General features: G+C 39.9%; 1 pseudogene; it reads left to right on the forward strand.

The window, feature by feature from the left end:
* Window positions 1-1,028: 1,028 nt before the first annotated feature.
* LOC128069122 (putative olfactory receptor 10D4) lies at window positions 1,029-1,795 on the forward strand (annotated as a pseudogene).
* The last annotated feature ends 7,649 nt before the right edge of the window (window positions 1,796-9,444 follow it).

A 9,444-nucleotide genomic window follows, 5' to 3' on the forward strand; every position in this document is an offset into this window, starting at 1 on the left:
CTGGGTTTTCATAAAAGCAGACTTAAAAAATGGTTTCAGCACTAAATAACAGAAACCAGTGTGAAAAAGTCTTTTTAGCTTCACATATGAATAATTCAATTTCAGATCACAGTGTTCTCAAAGTCGCTTTGAATGTTCATGAAATGTAAAAGTGCACTGGCAGAAATAGAATAAGGAATGCAGGATAACAGCTCTCATTGTATAACTGTCTGGAATGTTTAACAATAATAGACAGGAAGAGTATAGTGAAACAAAAATTGCAAAGGAGGGACTCAGTGACAACTTGGCAAGGGTGTTTATGGAGAAATCCAAATTTTAAAAAAATGAATGACCGAGCCACATTGTCTTGTCCTCTCAGTTTAAAAAATACAATAATATTTTCTCTTATCTGCATTTCCATAATTATTTTTCTCCTTTTCCAATTACAGTATAATGGATTTAGAATCCTTGGAGTCTAATTCTGGATCTTCCTAGAGTTATATATGAGAAATTCAACAAGTTACTTAATCTCTCTGAATCATAATTTCATCATCTATGAAATAGAAATATTATTCCTATCATATATACAGGACTCTGTTACTGTTTAGTCACTCAGTCGTGTTCCATTCTTTGTGACCCTATGGCCTGTAGCCCACCAGGCTCCTCTGCCAGTGGGATTTCCCAGGCAAGAATACCGGAGTGGGTTGCCATTTCCTTCTCCAGGGGATCTTCCCTTATGAGACTCTATTAAGGCTTAACTCGAAAATGGTCATAAAAATTCTCTGTAAACTGTAAACATGCCTCATTTTCCCTTTTCTTTTCTCTACTCTATTTTGTTTTCCTTCCCTTTCTCTTTCTTTTCCTTCATCAGTTTCCAAGGCTTCTACTCTCTTTGTCACTTGCTCCTCTCTAGCTGATAATAAAACAATGTCTGTCCATATACCAGCCTGCCTTCAGTCCTCACCCCAGAGACAGCACCTCCTTCTGGGGTATTTGCTATTCTTGATGTCTCAATCACAATAAGCATTATCCTTCCATGAATAGAACCTATGATCGTCTTTCTTTTTATGAGTCTATTGGTAGCAAGCTGCGGATTTTGGTGCTGTGGGTCATTAACTTACTGTCACTTCCCCTCTTTCCAGGACAAAAATCTAACTTTTACGGAGATAAGGAATCACACTTTGGTTAAAGAATTCATCCTGTTGGGCATCCCTCGAACCCAGGGGCAGGAAGTTGTGCTCTTTGTGGTGTTCTTAATCTTCTACGTCTGCACTCTGCTAGGAAATCTGCTTAACCTGCTAGCTGTGGTGTCTGATTCCCACCTCCACACTCCTATGTATTTCTTTCTTTGTAACCTCTCTGTGCTGGACATTGGTTTCTCTTCTGTGAGCACCCCAAAGATGTCGGCCAACCTGCTGGTGAAGAGCCGGGTCGTCTCCCTGGGTGGCTGCATGTCCCAGGTCTTCTTTTACCACTGCCTAGGCTGCATGAGTCTCTGCTCTACACGGTGATGGCGTATGACTGATTTGCTGTGATCTGCAACCCGCTGCATTATGCCATCATCATGAACCATTGGGCGTGTGCCCTGCTGGTGGCTGGCGCCTGGGCTATTAGCTCTTTCCACTCCACAAGTCTCACTACACTGACCTTCCAATTGCCATACTGTGGGTCTAATGAGATAGGTTATTTCTTCTGAGACATCTTTCCTGCTGTCAAATTGGCCTGTAGTAACACACTCATCATTGAGATGGTAAGCTTCACCAACATTGGCCCAGGATCTGTTTCCTCTTCATGCGCATCATCACTGCAGTGGTAAAGACGCACGCGGCTGAGGGGTGGCACAAAGCATCGTCTACCTGTGTCTCCCACCTCTCTGTGGTCACTCTGTTCTTCGGGCCCTGTGCTCTTGTCTATACCCAGCCGTCTTTGAGTAAGGTGCTGGTCACTCCAGTGCAGATCTTTGCAAGCGTAATCTCCCCCATGCTGAACCCCACAATCTACACTTAGAGAAACAAAGAGGTCAAGGGAGCCCTGAAGAAACTGGTTGGGGGGTGGATTGTTTCAGAAGGAGGTCACTAGTCACTTGTGGGTAAAGATGATTCTTTTCCCCTCCTCATTTGTATATAAATTAATTTTTCAAAATGTATCTATGACAGTTGTAAAGATCATTTTGCAGTAAAGAAAGTGGGGAAGCAACTCTAGCTGATCCAAACTGGTGGCATTTTCCCCATCTCAGAGACCAGGCATCAGCAAATATTTTTTCTAAAGGTCCAGGTAGTATGTATTTTAGGCTTTGAGAACCAGAGGGTCTCTGTCACAAATACAAAATTCTGCTATGGTAGCATGAAAACAGTCATAGAATGACTGAATAAACATGAATGAATGAAAAAAGAGAAGGCTTAATCCAGTGAAATTCCATTTACACAAATAGGCTACAGGCAGGATATTCCCCACAAGCCATAGTTTGCTGATCTCTGTCAGAGGTTACTTGAATTTGAAATCAGTTTTTTTCAAGGCTACGTTGATAGTGGTTTAAGACTGGACTTTGGCGTGGGCTGAGTCCCACCAGCACACAAGCTGAACTATTGATCAAGAATGGTCAAGGAAGGGATGGGTGTCAGGAACACAGGGAGCACACCTTGGAGAGAAATCCATAGCATCTCAGTGAGACCTGCTATTGCTACAGGCTCATCTGAATATGACCCATGCTTAAGTTTGGCCACCTGATGCAAAGAAGAGAAACCCTGATGCTGGGAAAGATTGAGGGCAGGAGAAGAAGGGGGTGACAGGGGATAAGATGTTGGCTAGCATCACCGACTCAATGGACATGGGTTTAAACAAACTCCAGGAGACAGTGAGGGATAGGGAAGCCTGGTGTGCTGCAGACCATGGGGTTGCAGAGAGCCCAACATGACTTAGTGACTGAACAACAACAATGCCAAAAATAACGGGCTTCCCAGGTGGCTCAATGGTAAAGAATCTACCTGCCAAGCAGGGGATGCAGGTTCAGTCTCTGGGTCGGGAAGATCCCCTAGAGAAGGAAATGGCAACCCACTTCAGTACTCTTGCCTGGGAAATCCCATGGACAGAGGAATTTGGCAGGCTACTGTCCATAGGGCTGCACAGATTAGACACAACTTAATGATTAAACAACAGCAACAATGCCTAGAAATGTACTGATACCTTTGGTCCTGGTACTAGAAATGGTTTGCAGCCAGTTTTCGTAGGCTTGAAGGTCATAGAGGTCATTAGTAGTAGTAGTGTTAATCACTCAGTCATGTCCAACTCTGCGATCCCACAGACTGTGGCCTGCCAGGCTCCTCTGTCCATGGGATTCTCCAGGCAAGTGGGTTACCATTTCTTCTCCAAGGGATCTTCTTGACCTAAGGATTGAACCCGAGTCTCCTATATTGCAGGCAGATTCTATACTGTCTGAATCACCAAGAAAAGAACTATCCATCTGAAATCTTGGTGTCCAGTCTAGGAAGTAAGAGAATCAAAAGAATGACTCAAGAGAAGTTGTCTGCAGATGGAAAAATAATACTGAGAGGAACTTGGGACAATTGGCAGTTGTCAGGCTTTATCCTCACGTCTGTTCTTAAGTCCATCGAATTTTTTATTCCTAGAGGTTTTTTTTTTTTTTTTTTAATCTGCTACTTTCATCTCCTGAGAGGGACCATTGCCTTACATCTCCTAGAACATACTGTTTCAAATGAGCTAATAGTGGAGAAACTTTGACAGCATTTCTAATTCTTCCTAATATCATTCTATGATGTCATATTTTATACATACAGTTGCTTATTTTCCTGTTAACAACACTCTGTTCATTGCACCTTCTGTTTCCTCTAGTGCACATGCCATAGGTAGTATTGAGTAAAGAATGTCATCCAACAAGTCCTAGAATATGAAATTGAAAGGTATCAATGTGTCTTGCTGTATCAAAACTCAGAGCACCCAAGGTTAATCACAGGAAGGAAAATCTTCAGTCCTTTTACAAAACGGTCTCAGATTTGTCTCTCTGTGTCTCACTTTTTCCTTGTTGGCTCTCACCCGTGGATTAATCAGAGTTACACATGTTGCACGTTGACAATCTGAACCTGGTTTAGGCAAGACATTTTTTTCTCTGATTAAAAAAAATGATGTTATTAGAAGGATAGCAATAGAAACAAGGGATACGAAAACTGAGAACAAGTAAATGTAAAAAACAGATTGAGTTGTGAAGGCAGATATCACTCTCTCAGCAAAGACTTCTTTATGAAAGCGCCTTCTCTTGGGGAAGGTGGGGTTCAGGATTGGGAACTCATGTACACCCGTGGCTGATTCATGTCAATGTATGGCAAAACCAATACAGTATTGTAAAGCAAAATAAAGTAAAAATAAAAATTAAAAAAAAAAGAAAAGAAACAGAATAAAGAGCAGAAAAAAAAAAAGATGTAAAAGTGTGCTAGCAAAGAGATATGGCCTGAAAACACAAACCTCCAGGAAATGAAGTACGGAGAGTAAGATAGGAGCTGTCACTGTTCAGCTAGAGAATGTGTATGGGGGAGGTAGAATGAATTTCCAGACAGGAATAGCAACTTTACTCCAACACAAAGAAATACAAAAGGTGGAGGAAAGAAGTCATCTATTTGTTCAATAGACGTTTATTGAGCAGTCTTATATCCAAGGCACAATCTAAATGCTATTAAACCTGAAATACTATCAAGTCTAAAATCACTAGAGGGCTATTGACAGACCAGATGCAGACATGTCAGAAAGCCAAAAGAGCAAGGTATATGAGAAATGGTTGTTAGAAATTAAACTGTTTAGACAAAGAGAAAGCAGATATAACCAAGGATCTCAAATTTGTAATGGGATGTTGAATGAAAAAAGGGTTAGATTCTATTGGTAATGTGCAAAGAGTAAAACAAGGAACATTTGCTAGAAAACTCAAGGAGGTAGACTTTAAATGGAGGAGATAATTACTACAGAATGGTCATTCTTGGCCCAGAAACGCTGGAGTGCGTTGTAGGTTTGACAGAGGATATTCTAAATTATTCAGCAGCCTTTTCAAATTGAGAGTTTCAAATCCCACAGAAATTTCCTGGAAATGATCCTTGCACTTCATATCAGTAAGGAGAGCAGTGGTGTACTTTTTTCCAATATGTTTTTTTTTTTTTTAATGAGCTAACAAAAGTATTTTAATGCATTTTTCCTTAAATAAAAGCTTTGAAAGCCTCTGTGTGTGGTTTGAATAGACAAGAGCAGCAATTTGAGGCTATGAGACTATATGCTCATGATTTGGTCACTGATTTGTTGATGTGTGTGCTTAGTCGCTCAGTTGTGTCCAGCTCTCTCCAACCTCATGGACTGTGGCCTGCCAGGCTCCTCTGTCCATGGAATTCTCCAAGCAAGAATACTGGAGTGGGTTGCCATTTCTTCCTCCAGGGGATCTTCCACCCAGAGATTGAACTGGAGTCTCCTGTGTCTCCTGAATTGCCTGCAGATTCTTTACTTTCTGAGTCTCGGGAAAGCCTGATTTGTTGATATTGTGCAAAAATAACAATTGATTACCCACTGCGTCTTTAAATTGTTTGTCTTAACTGTTTATATGTAATTATATTCACATTTGACTAATGGTTAAAAAGAGGAGGCACGAGAAAAAATGATACTGAGATTCAAACTAATACAGAGTGTAAATATGTGTGTGTTAAGTCGCTGTGGTTTCTGACTCTCTGCAATCCTCTGGACGATAGCCGGCCAGGCTCCTCTCTTTATGGGGCTTTTCCAGGCAAGAATATTGGAGTGGGTTGCCATTTACAGAAGATAGATGGATTGACATAATTAACACATTTGGCTCACGTTGAACTTCAGAAATTGTACTCATCAAATTTTGGTCTCTGGTTTAAAATCAACTTTAAGATATATAGCAACAATTACAACAAAGGTTTTGTTTCTTTTCCTGAGGATACAGACTTTGCACCTGGTTTTTAAAATAACTGATAAGTGTTTACAAATAAAAGACTGAATCTTTCACTTTTTAACATTATTTAAAAAAAAATTTAAAGCATGAAGTGTTAAAATTTAGGCAGTGGGTTTTAAAAACTGTCTTTGTCCATGTATATGTCCTAACATTCAATGACATTTTAGTCTGTACTTTTTGTACATGTTTGGTAAACTAGCCAAACATAACATAATAAGACATTAAAAAAAAGTGGTAATAAATTATTTGTTGTTTTCCATAATCAATTCAAGATAAATTAATAGGGTACATTCTTTAATGGTTTAGAAATATATACATATATGTTTTATATATTATTTAAAATTTAGAACATTTTTCATTTATTACATTTTTAAAAATTATTTTTCTTGTGGAATATCTTGAGCATTAAAATAGAAAACAAATTATCACATGTGAAACGAATTGCCAGTCCATGTTCGATGCATGATGAGGCTGCTCAGGGCTGGTGCACTGGGATGACCCAGAGGGATGGGATGGGGAGGGAGGTGGGAGGGGGGTTCAGGATGGGGAACACATGTACCCCCATGGTGGATTCATGTCAATGTATGGCAAAACCAATACAATATTGTAAAGTAAAAAAAAAAAAAAGAATATAGTAAATTCATGGGAGCTTCTCAGCCAGTACAGGATATAGAATATAATCTAAAAGTTCCTTTTGTGTAATTTTGTCATCCTCATCCTCTCAGCAGTTGTTAGACAGCTGAATTTTTGTTAAGAAAATATCTTCCTTTTATTTATGGATTTGCCACTATGAGTACATATGAACAATATACTATTTTTTTTTCCTTCTGGTTTTAAAATTTGTTTAAAAAGACTAACATGTGATTGCCCTTATTCCCATCAAACTTGTTTTTGAGATTGATCAATCTTAACCCATATGGTGTTTTATTCAGTAATAATCTTTGCGGCAGTATATCTATTTTCTTAGTATTTTAAGAAGGTCAAAATTATCTTCATTCATCTTTTTGCTTTTGGTTTTCTTTATTTCATTAGTTTATGCTTTTATTTATTTATTTTAGTTCTTTGAAAATTAGTTGGCTGTCTGCCACATAAAAGATCGGTGCTCACATTTCCAACATTTGTGTTCAAGAGTCAAGTTTTTTGACTTCCTTTAAGTAAGAGAAGTTCCAGACTCAGCAAACATATTTTGTGCTTAGTTGCACATAGTAGTATAAGTTATTAATAAATATTTGCTGATCGATACATTAATACAATTCTGAGGAAGTCATGTGGAGAATAATTCCTCATTCAGGGAAGTCAACTTTGCCAATTGAGAATTCTGCTTTTAGGAGAATCTGATATAGGAAATTATATTTCCAAACCAAAGTATCATAGAAAAGTGTATGGGCTAAACAGAAATTGAGGTAAAGTATATGAAATTGGATATTTAAAAGCATGAGATATATGGTTGCTATTTCTTATTCTAAAAAAGTATACCCTGAAACTGGGGAAATGGTTTCTACATATGGCTGTGAGAGTTGGACTGTGAAGAAAGCTGAGCGCCTAAGAATTGATGCGTTTGAACTGTGGTGTTGGAGAAGACTCTTGAGGGTCCCTTGGACTGCAAGCAGATCTAACAAGTCCATTCTGAAGGAGGTCAACCCTGGGATTTCTTTGGAAGGAATGATGCTGAAGCTGAAGTTCCAGTACTTTGGCCACCTCATGCGAAGAGTTGACTCATTGGAAAAGACTCTGATGCTGGGGGGATTGGAGGCAGGAGGAGAAGGGGTGACCGAGGATGAGATGGCTGGATGGCATCACTGACTCGATGGACGTGAGTCTGAGTGAACTCCAGGAGTTGGTGATGGACAGGGAGGCCTGGCATGCTGCGATTCATGGGGTCGCAAATAGTCGGACACGACTGAGCGACTGAACTGAACTGAACTGAACTGAACTGAAGGTTGAGCTGTACCTCTTAGCTTTTCTCTAACTTCCCCAGGTCATTCACAGAAGTAGAAAGTATAGATATGTCTCTATCTTGTTCACATCACAGTAATGTCACAGGGGAGTTACCATCACTCACTGCTAATTACTCCCTTTGCTCAACAACCCCTGCAAAACAGGATTCATTCAGGAATAGGGTTCCCCAAGGGCTTCATGAGCATTTAAATTTTCACTATGAGAAAACAACGTTACTATTAGTGTTTTGCAAGAGATCTTTGCAGAAGGCAGAGGGACTTTCAGCTTTCTGTCACTTAACCTGAGTTCATTTCACTAAGAAAGAGCTTTCCAGATTATGAGAGGAGATCCCTGATCCTAGTTTACGGTATGATATCAGAAGCAAACTTGGGTGACAGATCCTAGAGAGACAAATAATACAGGGATGAAACTTTCTCCTTGCTAGTCATGTAAGTGCCACCCTCATCTCTCTCTCTTAAGTCCTCTTTTCTTCCTCAGCTATCCAGTGGGAAGGAGTTTTGGAGACCCTGGTTTACAAATGGTCTCAAAGTCCAGGAAATAAACAGAAACTTGTGGCTAAGAATAGAACGCTGCTTGCTTGGTTTGTCATTTACCTCATGATATTGGCTCACCATCTCCAAATCTCCTTTCTTTACAACCAAGGCTTTGGTCTTGAATCAAAATAATTAAAAAATTGGACACTTAAGTGAGCCTATCCCTGGACACCTTCAGTCCAGTTCTTTGCTTCTGTGTGACTCTCTTGATAAGATATCCAGGTCTCATTTTTTTTTTTTTTTTGGAGACTACAGATTATGTGGGCTTCCCAGGTGGCGCGACAGTAAAGAATCCGCCTGCAATGCAGGAGCCACAGGAGATGCAGTTTTGATTCCCAGGTCAGGAAGATCCCCTGGAAGAGGGCACAGTAACCTACTCCAGTATTCTTGTCTGAAGAATCCTACAGAGGAGCCTGGCGGGCTACAGTTCATGGGGTCGCAAAGAGTCATACAAGACTGAAGCGACTTAGCATGCACTCACATACAGATTATGTAGCTCTTGTCTTGGGTCATCTTTTACAGCACAAAGCAAAGCTTCTTCTTGGGTTCAGATGCCATAGGTAACAGAGAAAGTTCAACTATTCAGAGGATGCTGCAAAAGAGAAACAGGTGTATGATCAAGCTTCTTTACATGGTTGTTCAGGAAGACTAATATCTGATAGCGTCATGTAAGTCCTTGTACAAGACAAAACAACTGAATGATTTCCTTTCCAGTTATTCACGGAGTTGTTTCATCATCTCATTCATCAGATCTTTATTAAGAACCTACTCTGTGCTGGTCACTGTTTTCTGCACTGAGGGTATAGCAGTACATGTCAAAAAGTACTAACTCTTCTAGACTTTACATTTAAATGTGTGTGTGTGTGTGTGTGTGTGTGTGTGTGTGTGTGTGTGGTGGTGTTTCATGGAGAGACAAGATGGGTTTACATTGTTTACTAGAGAGAACTGGGAGCATTTTTAGTGCCTGGTGACATCAAAAGGAAAAACATAAACAACACAGAGGTGAAGGAC

The sequence above is a fragment of the Budorcas taxicolor genome, chromosome 25 (genome assembly GCF_023091745.1).
Source record: "Budorcas taxicolor isolate Tak-1 chromosome 25, Takin1.1, whole genome shotgun sequence".
NCBI classification, from domain to species: Eukaryota; Metazoa; Chordata; class Mammalia; order Artiodactyla; family Bovidae; genus Budorcas; species Budorcas taxicolor.